We start from the raw sequence: 21,224 nt of genomic DNA, 5'->3' as shown, positions 1-21,224 counted from the left end.
CAAAAAGCTAAACATAGAGTTACCATAGGACTCTGTAACTCTCTCTAGATATATGCTCCCATGAAAAATTCAACATGAATATTCATAGCAGCATTTTTCATTCACCAAAAGTGGAAATAACTCAAATGCCCATCAACTGATAATGGATAAACAAAATATATTCATACAATGGAATATTATTTGGCCTTAAAAAGGGATGAGGTGCTGATACACAACTTGGAAGAACCATGAAAACATGCTTGGGTGGGGCACCTGGGTGGCTCAGTGGTTTAAGCATCTGATTCGTGATTTTGGTTCAGGATATGGTCTCAGGGTTGTGAGATTGAGCCCCTTGTCGGGCTCTGTGCTGGGTGTCGAGCCTGCTTTAGATTCTCTTTCTCTTGCTCCCTATGCCCACCCCCCTCTCTTTCCCTCTCTTTAAAAAAAAGAAGAAAGTGAGAGAAAACACTATGGGAAAGGTGCCAGTCACAGAGGTCCCATACTGTGTGATTCCATTTATATGAAATTTCTAGAAGAGACAAACCTGGAGACACAGAAATATTAGTGGTTGCTGGGAGGGAGGAGGGGAGAATGGGGAATGACTGCTAATGGGAACAGGGTTTTTTTCTGGAGGTGATGAGAGTGTTGTGGAAACAGTGATGATGGCTGTACACTGTGAATTTACTAAAAGTCGCTGAATTGTATGTATACTTTTATGGGTGAATTTTATGGTATGTGAATTACCTCTCAAAAAATCAAACAAATAAAACATGCAATTCATGTTTAAAAAAAAGAAAGAAACCCACACACATAAGGTTAATTAATTTATAACTAAGGAGCCAAGAATATGCAATGGGAAGGGCAGTCTCCACAATAAATGGTGCTGGGAAAACTGAACAGTCACATGCGAAAGAGTGAAACTGGATCACTATCTTCCACCACACAGAAACATCAGCTCAAAATGGATTAAAGACTTGGACATAAAACCTGAAACTATACAACTTATAGAAGGGAATATAGGCAGTAAATCCTTGATGCAGGTCTTGGTGATGATTTTTAAAATTTGACCCCAACAGCAAAAATAAGCAAATGAAACTACATCCAACTAAAAAGCTTCTGCACAGTAAAGGAAACCATCAATAAAATAAAAAAGCATCCTACTGAATGGAAGAAAATACTTGCAAATCATATATCTGATAAGAGGATAATACCTAAAATATATAAGGAACTCGGACATACAACTCATGGCAAAAAAAAAAACAAAAAAAAGAAACAAAAACAACAACAACAACAAAAAACCCCCAAACAATCTAATTTTAAAATGGACAGCACAGCCCGGGTGGCTCAGTGGTTTAGCACCACCTTCAGCCCAGGATCAAATCCCACATCAGGCTCCCTGTGTGGAGTCTGCTTCTCCCTCTGCCTATGTCTCTGCCTCTCTCTCTGTTTCTCTCATGAATAAATAAAAATCTTTAAAAAAAATAATAAAAAATAAAATAAAATAAAATGGACAGAAGATCTGAATAGATGTTTCTCCAAATAAAACGTGCAGATGGCCAACAAGCACATGAAAAGATGCAATATATCATTAATCATCAGGGAAATGCAAATCAAAGCCACAATGAGAGGGGCACCTAGGTGGCTCAGTCAGTTACGCGTCTGATTCTTGGTTTTGGCTCGGATCATGATCACAGAGTTGTGAGATGCAGCCTAGCATTAGGTTCCACGCTCAGCAGAGTATCTGCTTAAGATTCTCTTCCTCTTCCCCTCTGCCTCTCCCCTGCTCTCTCTCAAATCAATCAATCAATCAACCATTTTTAAAAAGCCACAATGAGATATCACTTCCCACTTTTTAGAATGGCTATTAACAAAAAGGCAAGAAACAAGTGTTGATGAGGATGTGGAGGAAAGGGAACTCTTAGACACTATCAGTGGGAATATAAACTGGTGCGGCCATTATGGAGAATAGTATGGAAGCTACTCAAAAAATTAAAAGCCATATGATCCAGCAATTCTACTTCTGGATATTTACCTGAAGAAAACAAAAACAACTGGAAAAGATGTACCCCCATGTTCACTGTGGCATTATTTACAATAGCCAAGACATAGAGACAATCTAAGTGTCCATCGGTGGGGGAATGGATTTAAAAAAAAATCTATGGGGTGTGTGTGCTGTGTGTGTAATGGAACATTATTCACCAACATGGGTATACCTCAAGGGCATTATGCTAAGTGAAATAAGTCAGACAGATAAAGGAAAATACTGTATGAACTCTCTAATATATAGAATCTAAAAGAAGAAACACATGTATAAAGAGAACAGATAGGTGGTTGCCAAAGGAGAGGGGGCGATGAGAGAAATGGGTGAGGTTTTTTTTTTTTTTTTTAGTTTAATAAGTTGAATTATTCTTTATTTAAAAATATTAAAAATCTTTTTTAGGGCAGCCCCTGGTGGCGCAGCGGTTTAGCGCCGCCTGCAGCCCGGCGTGTGATCCTGGAGACCAGGGATCAAGTCCCGTGTCAGACTCCCTGCATGGAGCCTGCTTCTCCCTCTGCCTGTGTCTCTGCCTGTCTCTCTCTCTCTCTCTCTTTCTCTCTTAATAAATAAATATATAAATCTTTAAAAAATAATTTTTAAGTTAAAAAAAAAGAACAGTGACACCTGATATTATCTCCATAATAATGAGAGAATCTGGTAAGGAGGCAGCTAGGTGTGATGGAAAGTACATCCTGTTGGCTAAGCCAGATGGCCTTGAACAGCCATTCAACCTCTTAAGATTCTTCATTTCTTCATCTGTAAAATAGGGATTATAATCACTAACCTTCTAAAGAATTTCATGAGGATTAAATAGGACGACATAAGCAAGGACCTAGGCAAATGCAATTAGTAGATGTTAGAGGACTTTTACGGTCCAGATGTGGTAATGGGTGACAAGGAGGGGCCTTACTAGTGGCAAAGGCTGTTGGATTCATATTGCCTACTGCCCTAGAACAACTTGTTCTAAACAAAAAATGTTCCACGGTTAAATGTTTACAGGAAATGCTGAATTAAAGTTTAAATAAATGTCCTTACTTTATGGTAAAATTGCAAAAGAGGACATGCTATGCAAAAGTTTTCAAACTGATTTTGCCAAGAATCCCTTTTCAGATATAACATTTCACTCTCCCAAGAATATTAAAAATTAAACTTTAGCAATACTTTAGGAAATGCTGATCTTTTGAAATGAGCATGGAACTGAGAGCCAGGAGACCAGGTCTCTGGTTCTGGTCTGATGTAAGTAGTTTTACCTCTCTGGGCCTCAGTGTCCTCTTCTCCAAAAGGGAGACTTAGGCCAGAATCTCCTCCAAGATCTTTATAGATCTAACTTTCTACCTATGGCATTTGCAAAATATACTAGATTGGAGGGAAGGTCAACCAGAGGCCTCTGAATTCCCAAATAATTCCTCAAAAATACCCATATTTTCAGCTCCAAATCTCAAAAACAAAAAAAAATTAGTTTCTCCATAGTATGAACACTTCCAGAAGTATTAAAACTCATTCTTGGCATATGAATATATCATTTTCCACTAGCTCTAAACACCACAGGCTCATCAGTCTAATGTCTCCAGATGCTTCTGCAATTAGCTCTGTTGTATTTAAATTCTGTCCACTAAATTGAATAAGATGTTCCCTCTTCCCCTCCCAAAAAGCTGTCTAGAGCAAAAAAGCAAAAAAAAATAATGGAGCTAACAAGGGACAACAGGAAAGCTGCAGTCTGCAAGCAGGCAGCTCATGAAAAATCCTTACATAATTCATTTTCGAGGGCTAAATCATGATCAACTCCACCTCTGCATCTCCAACTTCAACTAGCATGTTACATTGATGCCTTACAAAAGATGAGATAATGATTTCCCCTCCATGTGAGCAACATATTCTAGAATGTTTATACATAATGATTTCATTTGTGATTTATCAAAGACTAGCACTAACTATAAGATTTATTTATTTTATTTTCTAGGTAAATCAAGGGATATACCAATATTGTAGATATGTCAGTTCTCACCAAATTTATACACATATTCAATGCAATTCCAATCAAAAGTCAAAGTGTTTTGTTTTTGTTTTATTTTTGCAGAAATTGGCAAGACGTTTCTAAATTTTTTATGGAAAGTGAAAGATCTAAGAGAACCTAAGACAATCTGAGAGAATGAAGGGTAGAAGAATTATATTACAAGCAAAAAGAATTATAAAACATCCTTAATTAAGACAGTAAAATACTGGCCCAGGAGGCAAATAAACCATTGGACATCTGATTTCTAATAGAGATAGTCCTGTACATCAGTGGGGAACTGATGGTCTTTTAAATGAATGTTGCTGGGTCAATTAAGATACTCACACAGATGAAAGACAGATCTTGATCCTTATAGCATACACAAAATTAATTTCAAGCGGAGTATAGATCTAAATGGGAAAGATAAAGCTTTCAGAAGGTAATATAGAGTGATATCTTCATGATCCTGAGGTAAACAAACATTTCTTAATAAGGACACAGAAACCACTAATAAGGGAAAAGACTGATAACAGGACCTACTGAAAATGTAAAATGACTACGTATCAGAAATATCATTAAAAGAGTAAAATATGGAAGCCACAGAGTAGGAGAGAACATATCTGCAATACACACAACCAATGAGAGATTTACCTGGTATATATAAAGAATGTTTATAAATCAAGAATAAAGCAACTGACTCATTTTTTTCATTGGCCAAAAGACTTCTAAAGGTATTTCCCAAAAGAGAAAAAGAATTAGTCAATAAACATATGCAAATATACTTAAAACTTTAGTCATCAAAGACATGCAAATTAAAATCATGATGAAATACCAAGCAGAGCTACAGACCCACACACTTACACACCTACACACACTCACACACACCTGCATACACCTATACACACACATACTAGAAGAACTAAAGTTAAGAAAGTAGACAATTCCAAGTCTTAGAGAGTGTACATGGCCACTGGAAGCTTCATGTTAGAGAATAAATTGGTGAAACCATATTAGAAAACTGTGACCTCTACTGAAACTGATCATACACATATCCTAAGACCCCGTAATTCCATTCCTGCATTTGTACCTAATAGAAGCGTGGGCATGTGTGCACTAAAAGATATGTACAAGATTTTTCAGAGCAGCATTATTTTAAGAGCATCAGTCTAAAAGCAATCTAAAAAGTCCATCAATAGCTGGATAGATATATGACTTGTGGTATTATGGTATATTATACAATGAAATATAATATAGCAATGAAAATTAATAAACTATTACTATACATAATGATATTGATAAATCTCTCAAACATTATGGTGGGAGAAGCAAGACACCTAAAAGAAATGTCAGTTTTGCCAAAATGTGATGCATGTGTTCCTAAAGATCACCACACTACACAAAAATCATGCAATTAAAATCATAGGGCTTAGAAGATACTTGCAAATGGTATATCTACTATAGGGCTAATATATAAAATATATAAAGAACTCATACAACTCAACATACATAAACCCAAATAACCCAATTAAAAAATGGGCAGTAGGGACGCCTGGGTGCCTCAGCAGTTAAGTGTCTGCCTTTGGCTCAAGGCGTGACCTTAGAGTCCTGGGATTGAGTTTCACATCGGGCTCCCTCCATAGAGCCTGCTTCTCGCTCTGCCTATGTCTCTGCCTCTCTCTCTCTCTCTGTATCGCTCATGAATAAATAAAATCTTTTAAAAATGCACAGTAGACATGAATAAACATTTCTCCAAAGAAGACGCAGATGGCCAGCAGATACATGAAAAGATACTAAACATCACTCAACATCAGGGAAATACAAATTAAAACCACAATGAGATATCACCTGACACCCATCAGAATGCCTAAAATCTAAAACACAAGAAACGAGTGTTGGTGAGAATGTGGAGAAAAAAGAACCCTGTGCCCTGTTGATGGGAATGCAATCTGGTGTAACCATTGTGAAAAACAGTATGGAGGTTTGTCAAAAAATTAAAAATAGAATTATCATATGATCCAGTAATCCCACTATGGGGTATTTACCAAAAGAATACAAAAACACTAATTTGAAAAGATATATGCAACCCTATGCTTATTGCAGCATTATCTACAATAGCCAAATTATGGAAGCAGCCCAAGTATCCACTGATAGATGAATGGATAAAGAAGTGTGTCTACACACACACACACACACACACACACACACACTGGAGTATTACTCAGCCATAAAAAGAATGAAATCTTGCCATTTGCCATCCAACACAGATGGATCTAGAGATAGCACTAAGTGAAATCAGTCAGAGAAAGACAAATAGTATATGTTTTCACTCATATATGGAATTTAAGAAATAAAACAAAGACAAAAGAGATAAACCAAAAACAGATTTTTAACTACAGAAAACAAACTGATGGTTACTAAAGGGAGGTAGGGGGATGGGTGAAATAGGTGAAGGGGATTAAAGAGGACACTTATGATGATGAGCACTGAGTAATATATGGAAGTGCTGAGTCACCAAACTGTACACCTATAACTAATATAACACTGTATGTTAACTATATTGGAATTAAAATCTAAAAAACCATAGAGCTTAAGGGATAAAAACACTGTTAAGGGCATAATTTTCAAAACCTTGTCATTGACCACGTAAAAATTTATTTTTAAAGACTTCATTTTTTTTTTCAGGAGAGATATACAGACAGAGGCAGAGACATAGGCAGAGGGAGAAACAGGCTCCCTGTGGGGAGACCAATTTTGGACTTGATTATGGGATCATACCCTAAGCCGAAGGCAGACGCTGAACCACTGAGCCACCCAGGCATCCTGACACATTAAAAAAAAAAAAAATCTAATCAAAATAGTAGCATGGATTTACACATGTAAAATTAAGAAATGAATTAGGTCCTAAAATAATATCTATGGGGGCACTTGGATGGCTGTTAGTTAAGTTTCTGCCTTCAGCTAGGGTCCTGATCTCATGGGTCCTGGGATGGAGCCCCACGTTGGGCTGCCTGCTCAGTGGGGAGCCAGCTTCTCCCTCTCCCTCTGCCTACTGCTCCGCCTACTTGTGTTCTCTGTCAAATAAAATCTTTAAACAAAATGGTATATGTGTTTACAGAGATCTGAAATTTGCGTATGGAAGTGGCCATTGGAGAGCTGCAGCTCATGAGTTAAGAAGTGATGTAAGGAGGGTTATCTGAAAACGGACAGTGTTTTAATACTACATGTGGGTGTGGTTCATAATGTGCTCAATGAGCTAAAGTGTCTGGCAGATGTTTGGGGTGTGAGAATGGGACCATGTTCTATACTTCTGCTGGGCTCAGATCAGCTGCACACACTTCCCTGCATTCACTTTCTTGAAGAGAGAACTGCAGGTAAGCAAATACTAAATTGCATTATGCTCAAATTTCTCCCTCCGTATCAATCATGATGGAAATCCACACTTTTAAAATAAGCAATACTGCTGAACCGATAGTACATTATTATTCTATTTAAATAAAGTTCACAGGCAAAATTCATCTATGACATTAGGTATCAGGATGCTGGTTACCCTAGAGGGTGTTGTAAGTAGAAAGGATCACAAAGAGAAACTTCCATAGTGCTGGGTACTTGCAAAACAGATGTGTCTACTTTGTGAAAATTCATCATGCCACATACATAAGATTTGTGCACTTCACATTTAAATAAAAGGTTTTTTTAAATGTTACATTAACAATGGAAAAACAAGATATACCCCTTTTAGGAAGGCTTCCAGAGCCTTTAAGATAAATGATGAGGTTTTCCTACCCTGCTGGATAGACATCAAGTGCCTCCCCAAACAAACACAGTAATCATCCATACCCATGTCACAAACATTTATAAGCTCTTTTCAAGCAATGCTCAGTGGTCCATCATCCATACTGTAAAGAATAACAAAGTGGGATTCCTAAGTTATCAACTCCAGACAGGTTCTTAGCTGAAACTCCTGCATTTTCCTAGCCCTGAAGAAGGAACTGGATGACTCAGCTTCAAGTCTCAGCTCTGTCCTTTCCTGGCTAAGTGAGTTTGCCATCATTTAACCAAGTTTTAGCTCCTTCAGTTATTGCTCAATCTATATTAAGGGACTGTGATGCCAACGACAGTGCTTTTCAAAATGTAAACAGAGATACATATCGTAAGATGCAATTCAGTATCTCCTCTTCCTGTTCAACTGAAATTTTCGTTTCAGTCTCTCCTCCCATGTTGGGGTACGTCAGGGAGGTCTTAGACGTCAAGGTCCCAAATAACAAAGATGGGTGGCATCAGCGAAAGTTCTTGTTTTTAAATACAGCCCCATGAGTGATGAGGGCTTCCACAAAGGCATTTGGATGGGGACAGTGGTGTGTAATTCAGTGCTCTGATGGATTCATTGTCTTCATGAGGCAAACATGCCTCTACACAGCATTTTAAAGTATATGTAGATCTAGAGGCATTTTAAAACTTCTCCACCTCGCGGGAGGCAGTACTCCGTTTTCTGTGTTCCATCTTAATCTCCTAAAGTTCTGCTTTCCCTATCGAATCAAGCAAATTAAAAAGGGTGCAAAAACCTGATATCGAACAATATGCCTCTAAACCCAGATGCTGGTTATGTGGAGATGCTACAGATTGGGTTATCTATATCACTGGACATATGAGAGCTACCTAGAGCTCTTTGGTCCTTGTCTCCCTCAAGAACTTCAAAGCACATTATAGATTCTACCCACTAAACTCAGTGGGAGAGGCTCACACACAGAATAATGTTTGCTCCTTCTTAGCCATGTTGTAACAACTCCAAGCTTGAAGAGACTGGCACTAGGAGGGCACTAGAAGGGAAACTAGAAGTTATCCATATTGTTAAGTAATGCTGGCACTGAAAGAACAATTATGGGAGAGGATCTTGAGGTCATAAAAGGAGCATTTCAATCAGATTCACTTACGATGTTTATTGAAACACAGATTCCTGTGTGCCACCCTAGACCTACTGAATCAGAATCCCTTCAAGGTAGCGGCTCAGGATTTGCATTTTAAGTAAGCTTTTCAAGTGATCCTGATGAGCATCAACTGTGGACATTGTACTAGAGGTGGGGCCAGGGAAGAGCTGACATCATCCTGATTAATGATGACACACAGGGGAGCAATCTCATTAACTAAGCTGTGTTAGACCAGGTCAACCTTGAAATCACTCAACATTGTGTTAATAATGAGAAATGCAGCTACGAGGCATCAAACCCACACCCAGCCACAGACTTTTTCTCTTGCCTCCTGCATACATATTAACATAGTTAACATATTTAACATTGAGTTGTCATAGCAAATAAACAAAATCAGAAAATTTCCTACACACCATTCTGAGGACTTATCAGAAGTGAGGTGGGACCCAGGCGTTCCTGCTATTTCAGTATGCCTCTGGTTACATAACAAACTTCCCACTTTTGTGCATCAAGCCATTTCCTGGATGGATTGATAAAGAGCATTTCCTCTAGGGAGCTTGGAAAAGTCACCTTATGCTAGGTAGCTGCAACTCATAAGGGCATTAGAAATGCCAAACTAGCATGAGGATGAAAGGCAAGGAGTAGCATGGTTCCTGATGACCACTGAATGTTTTTTGGATTTATAGAGTGAAATAGGAAAGAGAAAATGAGATGGAATGTTATGGGAGGATGGAAAGAAGAGTAAACTGAGAGAAGGAAGGTCAAGTGGATAAATTAATGGATGGATGAACAGACAGACAGATTGAGGAACAGATAAAATACCTATGCCAGACCAATCACCCTTTAGCCCCAAACTAATTTTAAACAAATTTATTGAGACATAATTAAAATCCTATACATTAGCCCATGTAACGTGTATAATTCAATGGCTTTTATACTCACAGTTGTGCGACCATCACCAGAGTCAATTTTAGAATATTGAATCAGCCCCTCTCCCAAAAAGGAACCCCATGCTCATTAGCCATTATGTTCTAAACTCCCATCCCTTCCAGCCTTAAAGCAGGCTTTTATCTCCATAGATTTGCCATTCTGGACACTTGATAGAAGTGGAATATGGTCCTTTGTGATTGGCTTCTTTCACTTACAATAATGTTTTCAACATTCATTTATGTTGTAGCATGCATCAGTATTTCATTCCTTTTTATTACTGAATAATACTCTGCTATATAAATTTTACCACATCTTATTCACTTATTCATCAATTTATAGACATATGGGCTATTTCCACCTTTTTCACTATTATAAATAATGCTATGAACATTAATGTACAAGTTTTTTTGTGGATATATATTTTATCTTGGGTATATGCCTAGGAGTAGAACTGCTGGGTCACAGGGTAACTGTTTAACTTTTAGAAGAAGTTCCAGATTATATTCCAAAATGTCTATTTTCTATTTTACAGTTCCACTGGTAGTGCATGAGCATTCAAATTTCTCTCACACTTATTTTTCATTTTGGGTTTGTTTGTTCATTTCTTATTACAGCAATCCTAGTGGTTGTGAAGTGGTATCTCATTATAGTTTTGACTCTCATTTTCCTGATGACTAATGATGTTGAATATCTTTTCATGTGCCTATTGGGTTTTTTATATACTTTCCTTGGATAAATGTCTATTCAGGTCCTTTGCCCATTTTAAATTGAGTTATGTGTCATTTTCTTATTGAGTTGTAATAATTCTTCATGTATTCCAGATACAAATGATCAGACATATGGTTTGTAAAATTTTCTCACATTCTAGTTGCATTTTCACTTTCTTGATGATGCTCTTTGAATCACACGCAAAAAATTTTGATGATGTCCAACTGATCTACTATTTTTTCTTCTGTTACTTGTGTGTTTTTTAAATTTATTTATTTATTCATGAGACAGAGAGAGAGAGAGAGAGAGAGAGAGAGAGAGAGTGAGAGAGGCAGAGACACAGGCAGAGGGAGAAGCAGGCTCCATGCAGGGAGCCCAACATGGGACTTGATCCTGGATCTCCAGGATCAGGTGGGCTGAAGGCGGCGCTAAACCACTAAGCCACCTGGGCTGCCCTGTTACTTGTGTTTTTGATGCTATGTATAAGAAGCCACTGGCTAACCAAGGTCACAAAGATTTTCCCCAAAAAGAATACTGTAGCTTTAGTTCTTACACTTAGGTCTTGATGTATTTCTAGTTAATTTTGGAAAATTGTTTTCTAAACAATTGTGAGGTAGAGACCCAACTTGATTCTTTTGCGAGTTGAATATCCACCAAACTATTTTTGACAGAAGAAAAAGGTGCCACATGGGTGGAATAGTGTTAATGATATTACCAATAATAAGGTACCATTAATACGAGATGTGCAACGTTTTATATTCATTATCTTATCTCCAGTCACCTATGAGGTACATATTTTTCTCAATTTACAGGTGAGAAACTGTGTTTAGACAGGGTAGGCATCTTATCCAAGGTCTCAAAGCTAGTAAATGACTCAATTGTGTTTGACTTCGGAGTCCCTTACCACCATTCTACACTTCCACTGAAACACAACCTTCAGAAATTAGGGGATTCCTCAAACATAACTACATTATTTTAGTAATCCAACATGAATTCATTTATCAAGAATTTACACGATGCCTTCTGTTTATATTTGAAGCATATTATCATTTCTTGGATGTTTCAAATGGTATGCTTGACTCAAAGGAAAAACCAGTATTTCTACCGAATCTAAGGAAGACTTCTGTTTCTGGCAATGGCAGATAAATTATTTGGATCAATTCTCCCTGGAATTGGAAAGAAAAAAATTCTCACCAGAAGAAAAAAACCTAAAATTGCTAGATAAATATTTTAATTTTTCTTCAAAAGGCTGGCAATGATCTACACAACAGTAAGGAATTTCCTGGCCAAAATCTAAGAGAAAATGAGAACCAGGGGAGACAAGGGAAGTTCTTAAAAATGTTTTTGTCATGAGGACATTTGTCTTTCCAGACTGGGCTACAATATTTGGGGTAAGATAACAGAAAAATAAATTCCAGGACCTGCTAAAAGTAGTGAGTCTAATAGGCAAACCACAAAAGCACATTAAGTTGGGACCTAAAAAGGAATCAAATTACCTACAGGTTAGTGGTGAACCAGATGTAAACATAGCTTTCTTCTTCTTCCAAAAAAGAGGAAGAAAGAAGTGAATCCCTCCCTAAGAGGATATAACCACAAAGCAGTCCTATCTGGTATCTATTAGATACAAGCACAAATTTTGCCTGGAGGAAGGTACCTTCATAGTAGGCCTTGAACCCACATAGAATTACAGAGGACAATGAGCAGCACACAGTCAAAGATAACCAAGTATATAAGGAAAGAGGTCCTATGGGTAAGACCCAGCATGAAAAGAAGATAATAGATGTAAATACAGATTTAATATATCAAGCACAGATTATAAAGCAACTGTACTTACTATATTTAATTACTAAAGACAAATCTGAAAATATCTGCAAAGAACAAGAAACTACAACACATGTCCCATGACCCTTCCAGAATGAATTTGGCCTTGGAAAAATTATTAATCCAGGCAGCCTATTGAGCAAGCTGCTTATCTCCATAAAGACTACCTCTTTGCCTTGGCATTTTCCCCAGCACAGCTGTATATTCCCTCAAACTCTAGAGACAGAAGTAAGGAAGCAGAGAAGTCTGTAGTGGCCATTTTTTCTTTAAAATTCAGAAATTAATTGATGTGATCTATAAAAACAGCAGATAAACCTCAAGTATTTTTGTTCATCTCAGGTACTAAAACCATTAAACTACACAAATTATGAAGACTTAAGTAACTTCCCTAAAATCTTCCCTGGGAGAATTCTGAAGACTTTTTCTTCTGTCTTTCCTGTCCTTTCACAGCCAGCATCCCTTGTCATCCCTCACATAGCCTCCTGACTGGCCTCTCTGCTCTAAGTACTGCTCCTCTATAAATCAGCCTCCATATCATCACTGCACAGATCTTTCAAAAATAAGAATCACATTACTCTCTTGCAAAAATCTGTTACCCACCCCTCCTCCAGCCTATTAAAGATATTTGTCACTTTCTCGTGTGACAAATATGACCTTCATACCTTTTTGGAGTCCTCTGGTGCAACCAGCCTATTCACCAACGTCACACCTTGCCTTTTTCCTGCCATGGTCCTGAGATGCTTACAGTTTCTACAGTGTGCAATTTTATGCCTTCATGGCTTTGTGTAGGCTGTATCTATCCCTCAAGTCTGGTACTTACTCATCTTTTAAGCTCACCTCTGATGTCACCTCCTCCACAATGACCTTCTCACCCAGAATATAAAGTTAAGCATTCACCTTTTTGTTCCCAAAGCACTTAGTAAAGTGCTATGTCCCAAAGCACTGTGGCACATTTTGTCATGTTTGATTAGCACCGTATCCTAAGCACTCAGTATAATGACTGGGAGAGCACAGGGAGGCCTTCTCCTTCAAGCAATTTTCTCTGTAAAAAAGATCTTAGCCTCATCCAGACTCACCTGACCACTATACCTTTTTTTTCCTGAATCAGATAGGCTGAGAAGCTTCCCAATTTCTTATTTCCTTACTCTGTACTTTTACTTCTTTTAGTAAAATCTTCACTGATGATAGCAATTTTTCATAGCAGTGCAAAAAGTATGACCCAACCCAGTAAGCCTGTTGGGGCAGCCATGAAGTGAAAAAAGCAATCAAGAAGCAAGCTTCAAATATGAGAAAAGTGATAGGTAACTGTGGACATGAATAGAATGTTAAAACAGGACTGGAAGCAATTTTTTTTTTATGTTAAAAGTTACTTGGTTTCTTCTAGCTTAGTAAAAAATGATGACTTTCCTAGGAAAGGCATGGCTCCCAGACAGGCCTTGTGAACACGGATTGGCTACTTGTCATTTGAAAGTCAGCACACAACAGTGCCCATTATGTTGTCTGATATCTTTTTGATTTTGTGTGACTGGCCACCCTCAGAATGCAAATGATCTGCTCTTGTATATTATAACAAACGTGCTCGAAGACCTTTTCCACTAGGAGACTCAACTTAGAACAAAGACTATGAAAATGGTTCCTTCTACCCAATATGTAAACAGACAATTGAGGAAAGGGCATTCAAGCAAACCCATGTTTCTGTGTCATGAACTGGCTGGCCTGGCCTCCCCGCAGCAGGCCAGATACATCTTTCTAAGGCTCTCCGCAACCGTGTTCTATCCCCTGCCTCAGCCTTCAGTTAGACAACTGTTTTCTTCTCCCTCTAAAAGCCACAGATTTTAGGTAACTCCCTCTGGTACATACTCCTAGTGCCTTAAAGACTTCTAACAGCACAGCAAGACAATCACCTTAAAAACCAAATATCAGATTTCTCTTTTTACTTTAGTGATAGAAGGGAAGTCTGCTCAGTTTTTCACCCCCAAGCTCACATGAAAATACCACCAGAAAAATAAAGAGAAGTCCTGAGACACGCTGCCTAGAGACCTAAATAGGGCTGAAATTAGTAGCTGCCTCCTTCTCTGGGCAAGGGCTGGCAGCAGCTGGAGTGTGACAATACCCAGAGGAGAAGAGAGGGGAGCAAAGGGGCCTCGTGGGCACGCTGCTCAGCCTGCATGGGGGACAAAGGCTTCAAGCCTCGGGTTGGCTGGATGCTGGGCCATTTCCAAGTGGGGGCTGGTCCTGACCTCCCAGGAGGCCTCAGTGTGCCAGTGTGACATGGAGTGACATATAATTCCAGATCAGCTATTTCTGTCTGCTGCTTCCTGCATAATCAATGTCATGGGTTAGAGAAGGATACATGAGGAGGAGATGAATATTAGGCATGGATCTGACTTGAACTTAACTTGAAGAGGGTGTTCTGCCCTTCCAGTTCTGGACTCATGCTCTGAACTGCTCTGTTTCTCTGAGTGGGGAAGAAGTCACTGCCAGCCCATCTCGGTCCCTTATCCCACCACCCGCCACCTTCCTGCATTGCACAACCTGTATGAGTTTCCTCGGGCTGCCATAACAAAGCACCATAAGTGGAATGGCTTAAACAACAGAAATTTATTGTCATAGTTCTGGAGGCCAGAAGTCTGAAGGCAAGGTGTCGGCTGGACCATGCTTCCTCTGAGGTTCTTAGGGGAGGTTCCTTCCTTGCCTCTTGCAGCGTCTGGTGCTTCCAGGCTTCCAAGCCATGCAGCAGCACAGCTGCAACCTCTCTGTCTTCACATGGCCCTCCTTTCCCCTCAGCCTCACATCATCTCCCCTGTCTGTCTCTGTGCCTAAATCTCCCTATTTTATAAGAACACCAGTCATATGGATTAGGGCCCACCCTAATGGTCTCATTTTAATAGGATTCTCTCTGTAAAGACCCTATATCCAAATAAAGTCACATTTTGAGATACTGGGTTTAGTACTTCATATCTTTTTGGGGCACACAATTCAATCCATTGTACGCCCTTTGCCATGTCTTACTGTCTTAGTAGGTTTCCCTTGCAAAGAATACTTCACAGTAGCAGGTAATGTGAACAGATGGCAGCTGGTAGATTGCAAATTAATACAGGGAAAAAAGGCCCGGGTGAGGCTCAAATGCCTGTTGACACCAACCTCTGACCCTTTAACTATTCTGCGTGGTACTAAACAGGTGCTCACAAAACAGGATTCATTTTTGTCTTCTGTCCTTATTTCAAGACAACGAACAGTTTTTTTCTGTGGTTTTCATTCTCATTCACTGAATATTCATTGAAATACTTGACAGCTTTAACTACACTCAGGAGAGATGACCACAGTGCTGGACAGAACTCCTGAGGCAAGGAACGTCCCTCTGGATTCCACTTTCTGATCTTTACTGCAAACAACCAGCCCACGTTGCTGCCTTGTGCTGTTTTCAGCACGGTGCAAGGTAGCACAGGCCTTTGGCTCTTACGACAGCTATCCTGAGGTCAATTTGTCTCTCTGGCCATTCAGATAGTGTGCTCAAACAAAACGATCTTCTCTCCCTGCTCTCCTGGCCTGAACAGGGGTGATAAATTCTAGAAACAGGCTCATGAGCAAGCTAGTACAATGCCTAAGCCTAACGGAGGGAAGATCAACACCTGAGTGCTGATGTGTCAGGTAAGCAAGAGTCCCTCACCAACTGAGCAAGCTCAGAATACAAACAGTTTAGGGGTACAGACCAACTACCAGCCAACCCAGCTACAGCCATGGGCTGGCCTATCAGCCCAAGAACCTGGAAGCCTGTTCCTGTCGCCTTCGTCCGACTCCCTAAGTAGCAGTAATAGAACAATGAGCCAGGCCCCACAGACTGTGTCCCTGACAGTGGCACTCGGAGATAATTCTGTGGTGAAAACAGTGGTTGCCTGTCTTGCTGCAAGCCTCACAGAGCAAAAGGCCAGGGTATAGTATAAAATAAAGAATGTGAGATCTGGAGTCAAAAGGCCTGTGACTCACATGGTCTCTCTGTTTACTGACTAAAAATGAACAGGTTTCCTAGCTTCTCCAAGCCTCAGAGTTCTTAGTAACACTGAGTTAACATATGCCTAAACTGGTGATATAAACACCGATTAACAATAAAGTTAGGACAGTAATTGTGGATGCTACTGGCAGGCACTGAGTGACATTTAGTAGGAGCACTCAGGAAAATCTGAATGCCAAGCAGCCTACACACTTATGCAAAGCAAAGGAATACTTGCTTATTAGCTTGGCTCTGGCTCGACACCCCATGCAGAACTCCACATGGCTCAGGCTGGACCACAGAGAAGCTCCTTTAAGTCAGATCAGCCTCAATGTCCCGATGCTCCAGATTTTAACAATATGGATACCACACATGTGTGCAAGAGTGATTGCGATTACTTCTCTGCAAGGTAGGGCTGGTCTAGCCTTAGTCCCTCTCCTGACCTTCACCAGCCAAACACCACCAAGATAGGAGTTACTATATGGGGGGGGGAGGGGCAGAGAAAGCTTCCTCAGGGGGAAAAAAGGGAGAAATGTCCACAAGAGGAGTAAAGGCCAAGGGGAAAGATGGCAAAATGGGACTAGTATGATTCTTGTTACCTCTCCAGCCTCATGGGATCATCTAAATGGTCACACTTGTGCCAACTCTCTGTCTCCTCTGAGCATGCAACTGAGATAGATTGCAAAAATGCTCACACTCCTGATATTCCTGTATCAACACCTTTGCTATGTGAGTGTACAGTTCCTCCTACCAGGAGATGGAGTCCATTTCTCCTCCAGTAAGTCTGGACTAGCTTTATGACATGCTTTGGCCAAAAGAATGCAGAAGTGATAGTATGCCAGTTCTGAGCCTAAGCCTGAAAGTCCTCGCATACTTTCACTCGGCCCCTTGAACTGTGATGACTGCTGTGTGAACAAGCCTGGACCAGTCACCAGTCTGCTGGAGGATAAGAAGTCAACATGAAGTAGACCTGACTCAGTCAATTCATCCCAGCCAAGGCCGTAGAAATGTGAAAGCCCAGCTAAATCCAACCCTTGGCTGACCCACGGATATATACCTGAGGCTGTCCAAGACCAGCCAGTCCTCAACTGACACAAATTCATGAGCTAAATAATTATTCCTTCTTTTAAATTATTAAGTTTTGTTCTGCAGCAGTGGCTAAATGATACATGCTAACTCCAACAACCATGGTCCAGTCCAGATCAATATTCCTTTCCTTTGGGCGGGAATAAGGACTATGGAGTGGGAACCAGAACAGTGACATTCTTTCCCCTATGGGGTACTACTCTTCAAACTGAGTTATGCATGCCATAGGGTTATAGCAGGACACTTTCCAAAGTATCAACAACATGGATAAGTTTAGAAGAACTGATTCCCAGAGTCTCAATTCCATGTGTGTGTGTCTACAAAAGCAGAATGTATGTATAGCGTGTGACACAGCAAACCCAACAAAAATGCATACATAGTTTCACCACATGTCATATTCCTGATCATAGGAGCTGCTGTGTCCATCAACAACAGAATGGCTAAATGAATTGTAACATGTTCGCACAACAGAATGAATGCTTTACAGTACTAAGCAGGAAAGCTCTATAACCGCACTCAAAAATATGGATGAATCTCTCAACATGATATGGAGCAAAAGAAGCTAGACACAAAGGAATACATAGCATGTGATTCTATTTATATACATATTTTTAAAAAAAACAAACAAACTCCCTAACAAAAAGCTATGCATTTAGAAGCCAGAATAGAGGTTACTGTTACCTAAGGGCAGGTAGCAATTGGTCGAGTCATAAGAATAGGTACCGGACTGGTTACACATGTGTGTTCACTTAGAGAAAATTCTTATGATATGTGCTTGTTTCTGGGCTTTGTTATATTTGTTATATCTGAGATATTTGTTATACAAACATTCTTAATAAAAATCTTGAAAACAAGGACAAAATAAAGGGATGTTTACATAATTCCTTTACTCAAATAACCACAAATTCCTACATTATCCATCTCAAGAGAATACATTTCTAACAAAATTTTACACTTTATGTTTAATAATTACTTATCATTGGTATCATCTTTGTACTACTTTGAGTTATGCACTAATAATGGTTGTGATGATGACTCAACCTAGGAGAAATGTTTACGTTTTCAGCCTGATGTAATCGCAAACAAACAACACGACAATGCTGCGGAGAAGCAGGATAGCTGACAAAGGAAGTAACTTTTAAACATGACAAAATTCTGTGGGAGAAATGAAATACAAGTAGATCAAGGAAATATCACTGTGAAAGAAGATCTTGCCCATATGCATTTTCAAAAGGATGATGGTGGGTAGCAAATCACTGAATCATTTATAATCGATACTATTTAAAGGTACCAGTTTTATTTTTAAATATCAATATTCATATATTATGGCAAAAATGAGATCTTTTATATTTATTTAAATTTACAATAGAAGAATTTAGATGCCCACTTTAAAAAGTATAACAGGGTATACAATTTTTCAAACTTTATTAGGGAGAACAGAAGCCAAAAATGGTTATATGAAAAAAATGATTCAGTATAAAAGAATCTGTCCAAGTACCCTCCCTTAAAAGCCTGTCAGAGTGGTATGTTCTACCTATAGTTTTTAGGCTAATCTACATTAATCAGGCTGCTTTTGGTTACAAGTGACAGAAACCCAGCCAAACTGGATTGTCAGTCAGTGAAGGGTCTAAGATGCAAACAACAAATTAGCTTATCGCAATATCGTGGATGTGGGCAGAAGACATGAGACTCTCGGGTCAGAGACAAAGGACTTTATTACACCAAAAACAGTAGCCAGAGCATTTGTGCCATTTCCCTGAGCCCCTTGGCCCAAAATGCAATGCAAAGAGGGCCAGGTGATGCCTAAACAGGCAGTGAGTTATGATGAGTAAACCCAGGCTTAGGAAACCCAAATATTTTATAATAAGCAGTAAGCATGCCTGACTTTTGTCCCAGAGCAGGATATTATCTTTATTATACTGAATTGTTATATTACCTTTATTATACTGAATAAACAAATTCCCTTTAGAGATACGATCTCCATCTTCTAGAGGTATTTGTTATACAAACATTCTTACAAATATGGTCTGAAAGAGAATCAAAAGATACACACAAACACAAGAGAACCCTGGAGAACTGTCAACTGTCTCCCATCATGAGCTGAAATAAATAAATAAATACAAACATACATACATTCCTATAACTGGAAAGTACACAGATATGTTAGCTTCAAGAACTCCTGGATCTAGGGGCTTAAAAATATGTGGCAATGGGTTGTCTCAAAAATATGGCATCCAACATGCAGCTCTGCCTTCCTCGGAGTTGGCTTTCCTTGCCACTAGGCTCTCACCAGTGGTGGCGAGAGGGCTGCCAGCAGCTCCAGCCCAGTGTGCTGACACCTCTACAACAGCAAAGGAAAGAATGTTTTTCCTGATAGTTCCACCAGATAATCTGGAATTTCTCTGCATGAGGAGATGGGCCATACTGACCAGTCAGCCCTGGTCACATGCTGAACCCTAGATGTCAGGTATACGGTGTGTCCCATTCTGTCTCAGAATGGCACAGGCTGAGAGTGGGGTGGGAGAGCTTTGATCCCAGAGTGGGGAACTGAGCTGAGTAGGCAAAGCTGCAGCTTTCCCCTCTATTACTAACTCTCAAGATAACAAAGCTCACAGGTATACTTCTGCGAGATTCAAGTACCATTTCTTTTTTATGGGCTGATTCTCATTTTAGTGAAGCTAGTAGCATATCCAATTTGCTATTTTATAATCAAAGCTCTTTAGGAAGAATCTATCACAGAGGTGCCAAAGAAAGGGTGTTCTGTTTGATAGCTGTTGTTACCTTATTGTGCTATTCCAGGCTAAATGATGGCTCCTCCAAAGACGACCACATCCTCATCTCTGAAACCCATGAGGGTTACCTTACCTGGCAAAAGGGACTTTGCAGACCTGACCAAGTTAAGGATCTTGATATGGGAAGATTATCCTGGATTATCCAGGTGGGCCTGATGTAACCATAAGTTCCTTAGGAGAGAGACACAAGGAAATCAGACAGAAGGTATGGTAATGACAGAAGTAGAGGGACATAGAGAGAGATTTGAAGAAGAGGAGGGTCAGCCATGAGCCAAGGGATGCAGGTGGCCTCTGGATGCTGGAAAAGACAAAGAAGCAGATTCTACCCTAGAACCTCCAGAAGAAACCAGTCTTGCCAACACTTTGCCTTTGGTCCAGCAAGACTGATTTCAGACTTCTGGCCTCCAGAACAGTAAGAGATAAATATGTATTGCTTTAAGCCATCGAATGACTTGTTACAGCAACCAGAGGAAACAAATGCAGGTGGTGGCATAGGGCAGGTGGTCGGTGCCCAGTGCGATGGTAAACGGAAACAAACCCAACAATGGGTCCTGCTGCACAAATGAATTTGTCCCGAAGCTGAGACACCTGATGATAGTTCTTGCTGAATTTCCTTCTGTTACAAAATGTTACTGAATTGCATATTATATAACTTTAATTTTTAATACTTTTAACAAATGCTCAGTAGTGACTGGTGGAGACTGTATGGTGAAAAGGGTGTGGCTTGGCTCTTGGCTACTGGCACATGTGATAAAAACTAAAATAGCTACCATTTTAGCCCTTCTCCTTGCAGGAAGTACTACCTTCCAGAAGCAGTGGGTAAAGATCAGAGGCACTCCCCTTTCATCCTCATCTGGCATGTGCTCGCACAGCTGGTGCTGAACTCTCCCTGCACCCATAGCAGAAGGTATAATAGTGACTGCTGTAAGCAGTCATATAAACTAATAATAACATAAATTCT

The 21,224-nt window shown here is 39.6% G+C and overlaps 1 protein-coding gene across 7 annotated transcripts in view; it reads right to left on the bottom strand.

Annotated features, from left to right (window-relative positions):
* The window catches only part of HHAT (hedgehog acyltransferase), a 340,331-nt gene that overhangs the window by 53,920 nt on the left and 265,187 nt on the right, over positions 1-21,224 (bottom strand). The gene's annotated exons all lie outside the window — the stretch shown is intronic.

The sequence above is a fragment of the Canis lupus genome, chromosome 7 (genome assembly GCF_011100685.1).
Source record: "Canis lupus familiaris isolate Mischka breed German Shepherd chromosome 7, alternate assembly UU_Cfam_GSD_1.0, whole genome shotgun sequence".
Lineage (NCBI taxonomy): Eukaryota > Metazoa > Chordata > Mammalia > Carnivora > Canidae > Canis > Canis lupus.
Note: the sequence above shows the minus strand (reverse complement) of the source record. Positions and strands in the feature narration are given on the sequence as shown.